At 40.2% G+C, this 18,262-nt stretch overlaps 1 protein-coding gene across 3 annotated transcripts in view; it reads left to right on the forward strand.

Annotated features, from left to right (window-relative positions):
• Window positions 1-3,496: 3,496 nt before the first annotated feature.
• Window positions 3,497-18,262, forward strand: part of LOC145978593 (sodium/potassium/calcium exchanger 5-like) — a 29,599-nt gene continuing 14,833 nt past the window's right edge. The window contains exon 1 of one of the 3 annotated variants that reach the window (XM_083111303.1): window positions 3,497-3,572. The gene's annotated coding sequence lies outside the window, so the exon portion shown is untranslated. Of the gene's footprint in view, window positions 3,638-14,792; window positions 15,076-18,262 lie in introns of those variants that run through there. The other 2 variants (XM_083111302.1, XM_083111304.1) reach the window with 2 other exon arrangements.

An 18,262-nucleotide genomic window follows, 5' to 3' on the forward strand; every position in this document is an offset into this window, starting at 1 on the left:
GAACAGGCTCGACTTTTGTACGCGGAATATCTGTATGCACTGACAAGCATCCGACACCAGACTCATGATGATGGTCGTGTCTTGACCGGAGCGTTAGTGTGTAGCCTACCCCTCACAGTGAGCAGACTGTGGCCTGAGTGTTGCTTGATGTGAATCAAGTCTAACAAAACCAGTTAACAATAGGCATTGGCACAATTTTTTGTAGGGGATCCGGTCGCTGATATAAAATTGAAAACACGAAATAAACTAATAATAAACTTAGTGCAATATTATTTATTGTAAAAATAATAAATATTATTATTATTATTATTATTACATGCTCTACCCGATACATCACAACTGTTATTTTTATGTATTTTACATTTCATTTAGTAAATATACACCGAAATCCAGAGTTATTTTGTTATTAACTTTTAATCACGTCGCACAAGAAAATAGCATTAGAAGTTAAGTAAAAAGTTTAGTCGTAGAGTAGGCCCACAGTGTAGGCCCTATTCGTTATGTCACATGAAAAACTGCGGACTTTTATTTGAACTAAATGGTAGAATATTGATTGATTTGCTTTACTTCGCTTTTTGTGCCACTTTTGGATAATTTGCGAAGATGGGGATACAAGCCCGTAGCTAGAATTGATCTCCAGGGGGGGGTCACGGGTTATCAGGGGGGCTTTGTAAAGCAAGTCCATTTTTAAAAAAATATTAAATGAAGGTAAATTATGTGTGTTGGGGGGGGGGGCGCTCATTCATTTATAAATATCATATACTACATAAATACTACATTTTTCTACATCTTTTAAAACATCTCTTGACGTGTTAATTGACTGATACTGAAATTATCCCTTACACCCCATACTATTTTAGATGATACGGATATGTATATCACACACAAGAAACGCACAATATTCAATCACAGTGCCTACAGTATATTCCATCCCCGGCCGAAGCAATTAAACTCCCCTTCCTTCCCAAAACTTGGGAGCTGTTGACCTTTGACGCAGATGCGGAGGGAACTTGCATGATGACATCAAAGTCACAGATTTCTGTCTAAACGGGAGGTCGCAACAGGGGCAGTGAAGGCACAGATAAAGAAGCTCCCCTATGAAAGAACTTTCTGAAGTCTAGAGAATATTCTAAATAATTGCAGCTACTTCTGCTCATAAACAAGATGAGCGAATGTAATAGATACTGTTCATATTCTGTGAATTTATCCTTAAAGTTGTGAGTTGTCTACATTTTCACTCCTCACTGCAAAGAAATTATGCAAAATAGATTACCTAATGTAAAGGGGGGCTGATGGCAGTGCCAGGGGGGGTCTGACAGCAGTTCCAGGGGGGGGGGGCTGAGTCCCCCTGGCTCCTGCCTCGCTACGGGCCTGTGGGGATAAGTGATGACATGATGAAATTAATGAATGGACGCTCACAAACATCCATGCCCAGACCGGGATTCGAACTCGGGACCCCTGGCGTCGTATCGCGATGTGCTAACCACACCGCCACGGGGGCCGGCTTAAATGATAGAATATGAAAACGTAACATGGTTCGGCACTTCACACTAAAGATTTTCTATGAAATGCATGTTCAACTTGAGATGTTCTGTTCGAATTTAACTCTTCTTCTGTTATCAACTATGAAAATAACATTATTTTATAAATTAAAAGGAACGACGTACATTTTCCAAGATATCGTCATCCGTGGTGACAACCGGCCTCTCACTGCACCGCCCTGCCTCCCGACGTGTGGTCTCTGACATTTAAGTTGCTGCAACGGAGGCAGTAGCATCGAGATATCGGTTCTTTTAGATCTGTATCCATTCTGCTTGTGCAGTGACTTCTGATAAGGCGTTGTGTCGTAATCTCCAGAAACAGCTGTCGAGTCTCGCTCGCTTCCATCCCAAGGAGCCATAAGCGCCGTTTAATGTGCGGAAACAAGTGATAAACATTGATCACTCGCTTTGTCTTAGCTTGACATAATTACACACAGGTAGTACACGCAGCGTCGTGGAGAAGGAAGGCAGGCGAAAGGGCCAGTGGTCTGTTGCCAGGTGATTACAGTGTTGCCAAACAGTATTGTCAAAATTTCCCCTCCAAACATCAGCGTCAGAAAATTTCGCCATCTTGAAACTCGTCGAATTGTTTCGCTGAAATCGTGAAAGGTATAAAGCTCAGATGTGCCAACTTAAGATAAATTTTGAGGGGCAAGGTAAATTTGAAGGGGGGGTGCAAGTTCGGCATAAACAATACTTTATATATGTAAATATACATAAAATGTGTCCTTCTACGTGAATTGGGGGGGGCAGAAAGTGCATTGCCCCCCCCCCAAAGTCGGCGCCTATGGTAAAGCTCCTCCAAAAAAGTCAGCCTCGAAATTCTTAACTTAATGGGAGCTATTGTAGCCACAAAACTTGAAGGCGTGCCGCGGTGCGGTCGCCGTAATCTTGTAATCAAGTGGTCCTGGGTTCGATACCCCGGTGAAGGCACAAAGTGGTTCCGATCTCACTTTAAGCTGTAGGTCCAGACTTATTAGCCAGTCTTCTCCATGGCGTAGTGGTAACAACGTCGCCTTGTGATGAAAGGGTCCCACGTTCGATACCAGCTGGAGGCACTTGGTGGATCGGATCCAACTTTTTCATTTCAATAGGCTTTGTGGACGAAGTTCAGCAAATGCTAATCTACCACCTAACGTCATAAAGAAAGACAAATATAGTACAATTGTACAGAAAACAATAAAACAGTACATGAATGGAATGATAAATGACCAACTATATACAAGGAAATGACAAAAGAAAATATATAAAATGTACACATTGTGAATGTGAACAACAGAAATAAGAATATATTATTACGTAGTTTCAGTCCAATGGAAGGCAAGAAAATTTCTAATAATTCAAAGGAATTTTCAGTTTAATCGAATATGATTTTACTTTGCTTTTGATTAATAATAAGGGAATCATGTACGTGTAGCATCTTACCGTTTGTACTTCTATAATTATACTTCGTTTTGGAGTGCATTGGAAGTAGGCCCAGTCCCAATGAACCTATAAGCATAGAGATACATGACGTGAATAAAATCCTTTGTTGGCGTCATCGAATTTCCCGGGCTTGAAATGCGTGTTCTTTGTGAAAGTCGCTCGTCAATTTCACCACTCATCATCATTGTTACGATTATCCAAAAGCGACAGAAAAAAAAGCGAGGCAAAGTAAGGAAAAAAATTGCCATTTTTACGTGCTACGAAGCCAGAGGTTCCAAGTTCAAAGTTTGAGTCTTCTTGTAATCAAGGAGGCACATAGCGGTTTGGATACCACTTTAAACTGTAGACCCAGTCCCGATTAGCCTTTCTCTGTACAAAGTGGTCTTATAAACTCAAACTCACACCATCCCTGCAGTTGAAGTAGGAGCGCAAAGTACTGAATCTGGATACAAAAGGAACACGTTGGCAACAGTGGCTTGATTTCTGCCCGCTACGTTACGAGCGCCCTCTACGTAAGCGCTGTCAGTTGGATTAAAATGACCGCTGCGTGGAGTGGGAGCGAGTGTATCGTACTCACCGATAGTTAGGATACGTCGGCTGTTTGCAGTGAGTGAGCATGTCTAATTAATTTCTAATTACACTATTGTGGGTCGGCTCGCTTCTAAGCACAGGTATGTAACGAAATGATTTAACTCAATATCACCTTCCCCTGTCGATTTACCTGCTTTATTCGGAGTTTAGGCTGAAAGTTCGTGCTGTATAAAATGTGATGGTGAGATTTGGGGGGGGGGGGTAGACTGCTGCAGGAACGTTTCTGATCTGAGGGGGTACAAAATCTTATAAAAAAATGTGAATGCGAGGAGAATCAGCACACTATTAGATCCCCGATCGCGTCTTTCGTTTGTTTTTTTCATTTAATTTGCGAACTATTTATGCTTTCACTAGTAGAACAGTATGCATATTTCCAAAATTGCTATTTTTCAAGATACTGATACAACATTGAAATAAATTGAACAACGTTCTCGGTTCATTTGACAGGGGCCCCGGGTTCGAATCCCGTTCTGGGTATGGCGTATGAATGTGTCTGGGTGTGTCCCTTTATCAATTTTATATTCATAATTAGCCAAAGTAGCAGAAGAGGGAAGTAAAATAATCTAATTCAATCAATCGTTTCATTTCACTTTCCATTTGATTAGCTTCACGTGTTTCGGAAATATTAATAGTTCGTATTTCTTGAAAATATTCCGGAATTCTTTTTGTGTAGACGATATTTGCAATTTGGAGATAATATTGGTAAAATTACTTTTATCTTACTAAAATCTGCTTCTACCAACTGTAAGTAGTTACACTTGTCAGATGAATTTTCAAATAGTACAATCTGGATAGTTTTAGGGGGTACGGTACTCCGTCCTAAAACTTGATGGGGTCAATGTACCCCTCTACATCAACCCGTGTTCCACTGCACCTCTGGTAAGGAGAACTTCGTTTCCCATATTTAGATATAATTTTTAATCATGTCATGATCTGCCTATTAAAACCAGTTAAATATGTGTTTTTATAACAACAATGGCACAAAACATACAATTTACTAAAAACCTGACCATTTTTTTAAAATAGAATTTTGTACATCTTGCACATTTCCAGTTGTGTAATGGTTTTTGCAAGTTGTAAAGAATGATGAAGGATGAATTTAGAATACCGGGAATGATTGTGAAAGTCAGTTCGATGTTCGGAGAAACAAGTTTCCGCGTCTTAAAGACAGAAATAATTAATTTGATAGCAATTATGAGGGTGCCGTGATCCTGCTGGGAAATCGTGGCTTTTACAAGGAAAAGGATTTGATTTTTTTGGATTTGATTTATTTTATTTTACTTCGCGTTTTGTACCTCTTGGCTAATTTGCGAAGATGGGGATGAGTGATGAAATGATGAAGATAATAAATGGACATTCACACACAACCATGCCCCAGAGGGATTCGAACCCGGGACCCTTGGCGTCGCAGCGCGATGTGGTAACCACTCAGTCTCAGGGTCCGGCTACAAGGAAAAGGACGAATCCACATACAGGAGATTAAAGTGCATAAATACTATGGCACACAAAATAAAGTATCCTAACGTTCTCAAAGGGTGGAAATAAAAATATCCCTACCTACAATACTAAGAGAACGAACGTGCTTAATCTGCTCACGTATACGAGGGGGTGGAAAGATCCTCCTTCTGCGTAAAGACACGCAGTATGTAATCGAAAAATCTAACCAGTATATGCTTGTAAACATATAAAATTCGATTCATGTAGAAACACGTGTGTGTATATTGATATCGAAATTATACCATCGAATCGACACTTATGTGAGAGATGCAACATTCGAGTATCACTTTTCTACCTTTAATTTAAGTTAAAATTCAGAAAATTATTAATGAATAATAACACTGATAGAACGTGTATTTTGTGGAGATGAAATATTATTTTCCTAATTATGAACTATTTTGGAAATGTTGGCATGGCAATGACAATCCAGACAATTTCCTTGGTTCCCGGTCTCTCAATTGGTTGCAAGGAGTGGTTGCTTCAGACCTAACGGCATGCGGCCATAGCAGTGTCCTTCGTTCCCCATTTTCCACGGAGGAGGGATTCTGAAGTTTCTTCCCAATAGTTTAAACTGTTACATGCGTTGGGTCATACACCTTGGGTTTCAAGGTCCCCGGTGGACGTACAGCCAACTGCAAATGAAATAGGAGGAAAAAGATTTTCCCGACGGAAAATAAGTTGGCAATGCTGCAAACATCGAGGCATTCTTGATAAGACGCTTGAGGAGCGTCGAGCAAACTTTCCTGAAAGCACAACTCCAGTATTGAAGGCCATGCTACACGTGGATTGGCAACTTTCGGGAGCATGCTATCTCACAATTCTCCCCAAATACCTGTTTGAAGATAAATCTTCTACTCGCATTTTATTTTTCAAATGTAGTTCTGACATTGTATTCATTTTACAATTATTTTTATTTGTTCATAGTATTTTGCTTTGCTTTTGTCACTTTTATAGTTAATGGAAACTATGAAGATGGATGATAATTAGATTAAATTGATGAAGAGACACTTAAAAAAGAGATTGCCAGACCAGGACTCGAACTCTGAACCTAAAGCGGGGTAGGTTTGGAAAGACCGTCACTAACTCCCGGCCATGAACTGACGTATAACATTTGGAATTGCTCAGGAGTATTTTTTTGTTCTGTTCATGCTTAATATCTGCTTTCGGACACTTAATTTATAAGTGACACACTTCGCTCGGTGAGGACAATCCACTTATTGTTTGAGAGGAGGAACACATCTCGTTCGTATACTAGATACAATCATGAACTATACTTGAAATGTGACGTGCTAGACACTACTTTCGGAGATCATTTGGACATGGCAATTTTGATATACAAGTTGCATTTTCTCTACTTAGATTCATTATGTCCAAATTTTGTCCTAATAGATATTCTCGCAAAATGTTTTAATTGACACGAATTCACAATGACTAATATATACTGGACCTACATTTTTTAAATGAGAAATCTAGGTGACAAAAATATGCTTCATCACGAAATAAAAATGCAATATTCATTCAATACACTAAAAATGCTAACCAAAGCAGACTTTATTATATATTATTAATAACACTACACACGTAACGTTTCCATCCTTTAACAGGGTTTAATAGGATTATCATTCACTACAGAGCAATAGCTATAAATATTAGATAAACCTGAAATGAGAGGTTAGTGTTCACCGTAAGCGAGTTGCAGCAGGTAAAACAAAATGCGTACATATGTAAGGAAGAGGTGTGTAAGTGCAAGTTTCTATGTGGAAATTGATTGAATGATAGCCCTAGACGATTTTACGTCAAGGGTCCTAGATTCGAATACCGGTATGAGCATTGGTGTTTTCGTTTTGAACGTTCTATTTATCTTATCTTCACTCATCTTCATCGTCGTGATTACCCAAAAGTGGCAGAAAAGCGACGCAAAATAACAAAATTAAAAATAGATGTGAAAATTAAAAGGTGAATTAAGAGTTGATAGGTAAAATATATTTCACGAGCGATGTTCGATAGAAGTTCTGTTAAGATGTAGCAAGCAAATAGCGAAGATGTGTGAAGGATTGAAAATAAGCTTCTATCACATTTAATCTAAGCTCAGACGAATAGCTAGAGCTCTGTGTGAGCTAGAGCAATGCAAAGAACAGAAAGCACTTAATTATTGAGAGAAACAATGAATTTAAAGGCTGCAAATTTCTGCAAATATCAGAATTTGAACTCTAAAATAATACTCCCTCTGTCCCATAATTATTGTACATTTTTGTTTGTTGTGTCATAATAATTGTACGATATTCAAACTGTGACATTGGTGTATACAGAAGAAGAACATTACACACGGGAATGAGTCATACAACTTTATTACTCAAGGATCAGTACAAATTGTGCTTTCCATCTGCCTCTTCGTCTGTTATTCCTGTACTACCATTTTGGCATACCAGACTATAATTATGGGACAGATGGAGTAATTCTTATGTGACGAATAGTATCATGTAATCCAGTGTGGATTTGAGGTGCTTTGCGTATTGTTGCTTTTCGAAATTATTTTTGTTGTTACCATTCCTGATATAGGCAGCATTTTGCGACAAGTTCTTAATTAGTTTGGGTTTTTGTTTGAAGTCCATTTTATGCACAAATAGGCTAATTGGAGCTAGGCCTACAGTATAAAGTGAGATCCAAACCTTTATGTGTGTCCACCGGGTATGGAACCCAGGGCCTCTTGATTGCAAAGTTTGACGTTATCACTACGTCATCCTGAAGACCTTCCCTAATGGGTTACATCTGCATAGATTAACATAAATTTATTTCAAACATATTTCTCACACTAAATAGAGTTCGTTATCACCACAGACTGGAAATTAGTTTTTTGCGAAAGTACGAGGAATACCTATCGCTCTTCTCTTGTTACTATTCATTAGAAAATAAGGATCATTTCATTTCTGTCGTTGCTATTGATTGACGAAACAACAATGCTTCAAACTCAGAAGCCAATACTGAAGATTATAGTTTTGTTATTTCACGCATTTGTTCTACCACTCTCCGTTAATTGCGATGATAAAGAATAAATATGTAAGGTGGAGGTGGGATGAAGCCCAGGTTCTAAACCCAGCTATTAGGCTTTGAAGCACGTTACACTAACCAATTCGCCACGGGGTTTGCTTTTTCGTGTGTCAGTTCATCAAATCAATCTATTCGTCATTCAAATTCCAGAGGTAGCAAAGCAACGCAAAATAACGAAAACAGAAAAGAGCATATACACTTATCACCACCCTGAAAATCCACACACAAACCTCTTCTGGCATTATTTTGCAGAATGGGCTTGCGGATTAAAGATCGCTCACTTCCTGGTTCAGCTCGAGACAATCCAGGTGCCTTATCAAAGCTGCCCTGAAGTACGCAGGGTTTCTAACCCACTTCGCCGTGCGGTCTACTATTATCTTTGCCGTTGTTTGTACTACATTACACAGTTGTTCCGATCCCACTGTTAACTGTAAGTCCATTCCCGATTAGCGTATAAGCGCATATTGTGGACTTTCAACTCTTCATTTTGACTTATTTGCGGTATTCAAAATGCAGGTTTGCTACACTCCTGAAATGAATACTTAAAAGCTTTTCATTTTGAAAGTTGTATTCATTGTTTCTCTTAGCCGCGATGGAAAACTCCGTGTGTAGGTGTTTCTTGCGTGTTCCATTGAGTGTGTGTGACCAAAATTGTGCATTCCAGATTATTTTGTTGAATAGGCAGAAGTCAATGTCCGTGTGAAGAAGTGTGAATTATGGCATAGTCTAGCCCAGTGCTACACTGTCAGCTCGAACCGACTTTGTCACAACCTCATATACCCCATCCTCATGGCACTCGCCCCCGACCTCGTCCCAAGAAACTGACCGTCGTTTGCTAACCGAGCTTTTATTTTCCGTTCGTGACATTTTAACTAAAATGTTATATTATTTAAAAATAAAAAAATAAATAAAAAAAGTAAAAAATAAGGAAGTACAATTGTTTGCAAACTGTCCATCACAGTGGGTATTGATTTAATTCTCTTGGATGCATTGTGTTTTACTGTTTTTCACCATTTTGTCTTACACCCTTCGCGTCTTTAAGAAACTTATTTCACTGACAGCCGAGCTCAATGGCAGAGTGGTTAGCACAGCGCGCTTCGACGCCATGGATCCGGGGATCCAATTCCGGCCTTAGCATTGGTGTTCTTTAAGATTGTTCCTTCATCAATTTCATCCTCATCGTTGCGATTAGGCAAGCGTGACAGAAAAGCGACATTAAATAACAAAAATCAAAACAAACCAAATGAATTTCACTTATAAAGGGTTTCCCAATAAGAATGATATGATTTTGAAATGAACTGGCAACTATGCTTCAAATGTTATAACTGTCACTAGTTGTCATTTGTGTTTAGTATACTGTGACAATTCATCGTGGCTAATTACACGCTTCACGTGGTTATTATCAAAAGAAAATATGAAAATAGACGTTGTGTTGAACTTGAAACGGATCATAATTTTGGGCAAAAAATTATCTTCTCAGATGAAGCTCATTTCTGGTTAAGTGGATATGTTAACAAACAAAATTGTCGTGTTTGGTGTGAAAATAATCCACAAGAGATTCACGAGAAGCCTTTGCATCCGCAAAATGTCACTCTATGGTGTAGTTTATGGCATGGTGGCATCATCGGACAATTTTTCTTCCAAAACGAGGTAGGAGATGCAGTGACTGGTGAGCGGTACCGATTGATGTTAACAGATTTTTGTGGCCAAATTTAGATTAAATTGATTTGGAGGACATGTGGTTCCAACAAAAACGGTGCCACATGTCGCACTGCTAATGCTACTATCGGTGTATTGCAAGAACAGTTTGGTGAAAGGATAATTTCAAGAAATGCAACTGTTAGTTGGCCTCCAAGAAGTTATGATTTAACTCCTTTAGATTGCTTTTTGTGGGGTTAGTTGAAATCTATAGTCTATGCAAACAGACCACGAACCCTTGATGCATTAAGATCGAACGCTGCATTCGTGACATTAGGCCCGAGTTATTGCACAAAGTCATCGAAAATTGGGTTCACCGAATTCACTCGGGTGCACGAAGTCGAGGTGGACACTTAAATGATGTGTTATTCAAAACATAATGTAAAAACACTATGCTTCAAAATAATATAAAAAGTTTGGTTGTATCTGAAATAGTTTTTATTTTATTTCATTTCAAAATCATATCGTTCTTATTGGAAAACCCTATACTAGTGCAGAGGTTAGCATTTTGCTTCTATTCTTGAAGTTACAATTGCGCAAAGCAAGTGAATGAACAAGTTCCCGACTAAAATTTATGCAATGAAACAGAGGACAAGTCTGCTCTAGAATCGGCAATTTCTTCGAGCGACAGAAAAATGATGAAAATATTGGTAGGCATTTTACCTACTGTTTTCCTTGCCCTTGACTGTACATAACTTCAAACGGCTTCCTTAATGAGTAGTTCTTTTACCCGCCTCCCCATGAAAGTTCTGAAAGTGCAGTAAATGTATATTTATGGCGAGAAGTACAATGCAAAAAGTCATATTTGTTGAGCGTGACGTCACAGGCAGGCACCGAAGTGTTGCCAAGCTGCTGGATCGTAGAGTATAAATGCAGCATTGCAGAAAAGACATGTTATACGTTCATATAATGGCGTATGGTCTTGACCTCGCGATGCGTGTCAAAAGTTATTGAATCGAAATGCCATAAATTACGCTCGACCTTGTGTTCATAAGGGGAAATTATGAAGCGTTGTTCTTTGCTGCATATATAATCATTTACAAACTACGTTTGTCCACCTTGTTTATGGTATTGTGGAAGCGACGTATCCAGAATCACTGGATGAGTTCGTGGAAAGGACGTTTTCCTTACGGAGCTTTCGGACCGAAGTGACACGCGACAAGGTGTGTTCACGCCGAAGAGACAAGTCTGTAGAACATCAATCGGGCGCGACGAACAGACCGAGGCGACACGATGCACGCTATTGAGAAAACTGTTCGGTTCGAGTGACATGTGCAACTTGTCACTTCCAAGTCTGCAGGTTCGTTTCTAAGTGACAAGTCGGTGGAGGCACATAGTGGTGCGGATCCCACTTTAAACTGTAGGTCCAGTTCCGATTAGCCTTACTGTGCATAAAGTGGACTTAAAAACCAACTAAGTGACGAGTATCACTTGCCACTTCGCTATGAAAATCTCTCAAAATACACGTAGGGAAAGGTGTGTTAGATTTTTGCCTTTTGCATTAATCTTCATCTCAATTAAATTCATGAAGATGAAATGGATGGAGTCTCAAATGTAGAGGAACAACTTTCTCGTCACCGAAGATTCTAATTTCAAGGAAACTGACAAAGAAGTATCTAGACCAGATCCCGAATCCTTCTTCTTTATCCTTTTAGAAGGAAATCTGGTACGGCACATCACCCACCCTTCCCAGGGTTCTGTCGACATATTATGACATCCATTGCAAAGCAGTAAGTTCGTAGGGCGCCGTTTATCAATGACACGGTTTAATAATTTGGACTAGCATTCGACTGACCTTCGCCTTTTGTGCTTGCTGCTTCGTCCAAGATATTGAATCATGTGCCTTATGCCAGAGTCCAGGGCCGCATTGGGAATCACGAAGTTAGCGATGGTAGGGAGACGAGACAGCACGTGGTCGGCTCGTCACTGAGGAAGCTTGTCTTTCTCGTGTCGAGTTGCAACACCCGTTTCGTTCTCCAAGGACACACGGACCACCACGATGACGTAGTGGTAACGTCGTCATCTTGTAATCAAGAGGTCCCGGGTTTGATACCCCTGTGAAGGGACATAGTTGGTTCGGATCCCACTTTAACCTGTAGGTCCAGTCCCGATTAGCTCGCAAAGCATGCAATGAATTGCCTCCAAACATAGCAAGCTTGAAAACAAACGTGAGTTTCAGGGGTAAAGTAAACAATGTACTGCTAATGAAAAAATGTCAGAGTCGCGGTACGTATTCAAGGTATCAAGTCACTACATGAAATTGTACTTTTATTATTACGTATTATTTTGTCTCTTGTATTTGTATTTAAACATTTTCTGTATTCATTTAATTTTTAATTTCATTAATCTCTTACAAGTATATATGTATTATTTTACTTGTAGCTTACTGCTCCACATACAGTTCATTATATACGTAACATTATATTGACAAGGGCTAGGTGGCAGAGCAGCGTATAAACTGAACCTCTGCCGCTTAATAAATACATTTATTATTATTATTATTATTATTATTATTATTATCTGTGAATAAAGTGCACTTAAAACGACAATTCAATTCAAAGAATTCGAAGAGCATACCGTGGTCTTGTCTCGTTTCGCTTTGTTTTCGCTTTCGTGTCGCGTACCGGTCCAAATGGGTGTTTTAAAAAAAATATGAGGTAGCCAGGAGTAGGTAAGTAACACTTTTTTCACCATAATTTTCATTTTCTTTTTTTCCTGTTTCCAGTATTTCCATGTCATAGACCATCACTAAACACACCTTTTGTTGCCTTCAAACATCAACAGTGTTGCCACTGTACCTCATAATTTTTTTAAAACACCCATTTGGACCGGTACGCCTTTACGAGGCATTTCAGGATTGGCTATACGCGAAAACGATCGGTTTTCTTCTCTGAACTATAGATGGCGAAATAGTCCACCTACCCAAGGTGGAAATTGACGTCCAAATTTCCGTACGAATGTTTGACATGCAATTTTCCATGCTTTGTGGAAAAATAAATTTACACTTTCACTTACAGTTGGCAACACTGCATGAACAACACACTGCACCCCGTTTGTTGTTTCTATGTTTAAAAATATCTACTTGGACAGGGCTAACATTTGGTGTATGGCTTATGTATGTACAGGTTTCGGTTACAAAGTAACGCCACTCTTAATTCCCAGTTGCGCAGTTCGTGGGACACCCTGTATTTTCACCTCGATTATAATCTGACCTTTAACGAGGCTGTTGAGGTTTTCATGCGGTTTCATGTTTCGTGACTTCCAACAATCCAAAAGCGAATTCGTGGAGCAACTGGAGGAAGTGCCGTCAGAGCGTCGAACGAAAGCTAATGCCAGGTAGAATTGCTGCTACCATTTCCTCTTCCGCCGGTAAAACTGGTAGTTGTCGACTGACGCAAGGATTGTGATATACTCTTTATTTGCTTCTCTTATTCGTTTTCAATATTTTGCTCTTATTTTCTCAATTTTCTCTGGTCTCGATTTCACTCTTTTTCTATTATTTTCCTTATTTCTCTATTTTCTCTTCTCCCTCTACTCTCCCTTTTCTCTCGGTCCACTCTTTTCCTCTCGCCCCCCCCCCCCCCCCCTGTCCCGTTCCATCCTCTTCTTTTCTTCTTTCTGTGGGAATTCTCAAGACTTCTACATTTCTGTGGTACAGAGATTATAACAGATGTACATGGAATAACAAGTTGTGTATTTTCCAGTGAGAGCATTAAGTACCCATTGGAATATTATTTTTCAGCGGTAATTTTTATATCCTATTGGGGAGGAAGGTACGGGAGTAGATTGTTAGTCGCTTTTTATAATATAATATGTACTTGATATCCTCGTTTATACCACGCGGCAGACCCGGGTTCGATTCCAAGGGTGGGTGATCTAAGGTCGGAATTTGTCTGCCCTTTTCCCTGCATAAAGCGGTTCCGGGGCTCACCCAGCCTCAAATCGATGGGTACCTGGAGGGAGGGGGTTAAAGGCGGCCGGAGCGTGTTGCTGATCACATCACCTGCAACATGGCCGAGATTGAAAGTATGTCACATCCCTTAAATGCTCCTTCATGGCACGGTGCTATGTACACAGGAAACTTTACCTTGTCTGGTACTGCATTGGAGCGAAAGTTAAATCTAGAAGATGATTCCCCAAGAACCATATTCTCCACGTTACGTGCGGAGCACTACGGTGAGAATGAATAGGTTGTAAAGGGCCACTCTTTTGGAAGACACCCAAATATCAACCTCCCTTCCAGGGACTGCATGTTGCAGACTAACGAGGCTCTGGCGTCTGAACTCACGGCCAGCACAATCCTCCGTGGAGCTCGTGTTGTTTGTTGTCCTTATGTGTTTGTCCCTTAATCCATCTCGTCACTATTCATCCTCATCTTCGCGATTAGCCCAAAGTGGCAGAAAAGCGCAGTAAAATAAACTCAATCAATCGATGAGGACGAAAGGTGATTAAGATTAAATGGGCGAAGCAACATTCTCCAAAGGATACGAACGAAAAGCATGGACTCGAACCCTTCGGTTGAGAGGTTGTGAAGTGCCTACGCAAGCCGCTCAACACAACACTGTGACTTAACAGACTGCCCGTAAGAAACGTGAACTGAAATCACGTGCCTCAAATTACTTAGGTTACAAAGATTAAACTTAATAGACTGACAGACTAGACAATTACAGAAAACGTTATCTTGTTTAGTCTGACAGTACGTAAGTCACGAACGGATGCATGTACTATGAATAGTGCATCGAAAACTTGCATGCCAGAAAATTAACTCCTGAATTATTAAATGTTACGTGTACGTAATTTTCTTCCGTTGTACCTTTTGCCTGGGACAATCAATGTGGTGACTCTTTGATCTGGAACCGCAGATATGAAACTTTATGGACCGAAGCGAACAACATGTGCAACGTACGTCGTCTATGGCTTCGTACCCATTGAACAAATAGCTATTCACATTTTCTGGAGGTTGTTGCTGATGTACAGTGCGTTCGTTTTGGCTCTGGTCCGAGATAGCGCGTGACATGGCGCAGATGCCGGCATTTTCGTCCCTAACATCTCGCTTATTTACGCAAGTATCTTTAGCATGTAGGCAATTATATTTATATTGCATAACGAGTACTAATGTGTGTTATAAGAGTTTTTCACGCACTATCTCGGCCCAGAGCCACAACGAACGCACTGTATAAGTAGCAATATTTCGAAAACAAATCGGCACCTCAGTACTTTGGATATAGGAAGGTTTCTAAAAATGCCGTTCTCCAAAGTATACTGCTTTGGTCATGTACGTAATCGCTACGTTAGTAATACCGAAATTTACGAGGAATACGTATAGATTAAACAATTACTCTGACATGGAGCAAAATAATTTAAAGAGGATCTATGTCAGGATGGAATCACGATGCAGCAAATTCTTAACGCAGCTCTGCTTCATTTCGTTAGCGCAGTGTTGCGTACGTGGGCAATACATAGCTAAGGATCTAGGAATGGAAAACATGGCATTGAGTGAAAGATCAGCGTGACGCGAGAGATTTCCCGAACAAGGTAACTTCGTGCGCTTGAATGGTAAGTTGTGGAGTGAAAGGTTCAGCTGAAGAAATTCCATTAGGAACGTTCCACCGCGTGCACAATCGGAGGGGGTCATTGAAGTTATCGTAGATGCATTCTTCTTGTTTCGCGTCGTCCGATACCTTTTGGAATGATAATCACAAGGATGCGGATGTTAGAAAGTTAAAATGGCAACAGTCTCCAGTGAGTCTATCCTCCCGGGAATCTCTGGAGCAACCGAATGAAAACAAGTCCTCGGCGCAAGCAGTGACCAATGAACGCTTGCGAGGGGAATTTAGTTCATGGACGGCAAAACGCGGCTGCAGGTATCGGTCGTTTGCTCCACCCACTCGTTTTCTCCGCTTCTCTACCGTTACGCGCGACCTTGCTCCACACATTCCAAAGAAAGAGAGTATATAAATGCTCTTCAAGGTTATGCTGGTGGTTCCTAATTTTTTGAACGACCTCAAAGTAATAACATTGCTACAATTTTATAGAGAGATTAATTGTCCTCTACCTATTCCCCGTTAGATTACGATCTGGCACGCAGCGAAAAATGCAGGCTCGACCAGGACTCTAATCCGGATCTCTGGCGTGCCTTGCCATTGCTCTACCAACTATTCTTTTAAAGGAATATCCCCGTCATTCCCCTTTTCCTAAACTTTCACACGTATCAATTTTCACTATAGTTTCGGTTTTCTCAGTACGAACAAACACAAACATCCATGCCCTAGCCGGGATTCGACCCCGACACACCTGGCTTCGTATTGCGCTGCGCTGACCACTCCGCCACTGGGGCCGACCACCAACTGCGCTACCAAGCCAGCCCTGATTTTTCGCTGTCGCTGTTTTACTTCTTTCGTATTGTCTGCCCTAGTGCTACTGCAACGGGACGTGTTACCTTTGAAACACTGACGACGTCGGAAGTGCTTAGCTTCTCCCAAGGCACTGTCGACGTCATGGATGTCTGAGCCTCGCTGGTTTACTTCTCCGAGTCGAGTCGCAGTGAAGCCATTGGGCTGTCCTGCCTCCACGCCGCCCTGTCTTGAATGTTATCGCCACCATTATGGACCTGGCATAAGAGAAACTACACGAATCAAGTTAGCTCGCATTTACATTTCCTCTCGGGGCCGTTTCATCAAGAGGTCTCTGGTTCTATAACCAGTGAGGCACGCAGTGGTTTGGTTCCGATCCCACTTTAAACTGTAGGTTCATTCCCTGTTAGCCCCTCTGCACATAAAATTGACTGAAACCATTAGTTGATAAGGAGAGGTTAATTGAACTCATGAATCGTATTTGTATTTTTGATTCAATGTAGTATACACACTGGAACTCCATAATTGAAGGTGAACCCGCAGCCAGTTCAATCCTCCGAGGGGCTGTGTGTTCTCTCTCTCGTCCATCTGTGTACCGAGCGTCACTTTACAGCCCGAGCATGTATCAATTGCTTAGTGATATTACTTTTTAGATGTTTCACATGTGTCAGTTTTTTATCGAAGGCGAAGCGAATTTTATTTGGTGTATTCTAATTTGTTTTAATAAGGAGCTCATCCCTAAAATATTTGCTCTCATGCTCCTTTATTGAGAGAATGGTCCGAATAACCTCAATGCTCACACACCAATTACAACTTTTTAATGAACAAACCAATCACCTTGGCAGGGTTATTTATTTATTTATTGAGAAAATTTCAGATACAGCACAGTTGGCCATTTTACACTGAAATTGTCAACAATGAAAATGCAATGAAAATAAACTAATAAGCAAAAAAATATTAAAAAATAATAAAAGTAACAAAATAACACAAAAGTGAATAGCAAATTAACAAAAAATAAGTAATATATTTGATATTATTTACAAACATTTCTTCTAATAGAAGACCGAAAGGCAAACTCGGAGGAAAATAGAAAATATATCAATATTTGAGGAGGGATCATTGTATTGTGCTGCAAGTCTGTAAAAGAGAGATCTTTTTTTCAATTTCTAGTCTACGTTTTTTTGTATAAATAAATCTTGTATTACGAGTTGGGCGCATAGGTACTCACTCTAAAGTGGAATTCCTCAAGAAGTGTGTTGCTGCGGATTTTGCCATTCACAATTTTGTATAAATAACTGAAATCATTCTGCAAACGTCGCTGATAAGCTGTTTATAAGTTTAGAAAAGACAAGAGATGCGGAGATGAAAAATTGCGTAACGGACTATAGCTAGGAAGAAGTGAAAGACTGAATCGATTCTAGAGAGATGAGTGGGACACGCCATGGACCAGACGGGATAGCAGTATTCTATTATTGGGGAAATGAATGATTTGAAGTACAAGGTGAGGGCTGAGATATCACTAATTTTAGTGAAACGGTAGTAAACCTAAGAGACGCATGGCCTTTTTAATGGCGCCTAAAATTTGTTCCTCAAATGTGAGTTTTCGGTCGAAAACAATGCCCAGGTCTTTGTGAGAGGATACCGCTTGGATGTTATTGCCAGAGACGGAAGAAGATTACTTTAATTTTTCATTTATTTATTGCACTGAACAGAACCGGGTGTAAAAAACCTAGCAGCTGGTGAAACATTAGAACTTTACGGAAGGAACAGGTTGAGCAATTTGGATACGAGAATCGCAAGAACTCTGTAACCGAATGGTTCTCATGCTTGGTAAAAAGGAAAAGTCCAGTGTTCCTACATCGACCTTGGGTATTCGTCTGACGCATTAATTATCATGGTTATGAGGCAGTGAAGAAACACTACAAAAAGGCATTAAAAATATCTTGGACGTCAGACACTTTGGTGTTTTTGAGTTGCGTTGAATGCTGTGCGAATGATAGGCTCACGTTTTACCAAAGACAAGGCCACTGTGTACAAAGGGAAGGGATTTCTTCCTCTTTTCTCATAGAGCTTTGAATAAGGTGTCCAAAGAGTCTCATTCAGTCAATT

This window comes from Lepisma saccharinum, chromosome 25 (assembly GCF_977018435.1).
Source record: "Lepisma saccharinum chromosome 25, izLepSacc3.1, whole genome shotgun sequence".
NCBI classification, from domain to species: Eukaryota; Metazoa; Arthropoda; class Insecta; order Zygentoma; family Lepismatidae; genus Lepisma; species Lepisma saccharinum.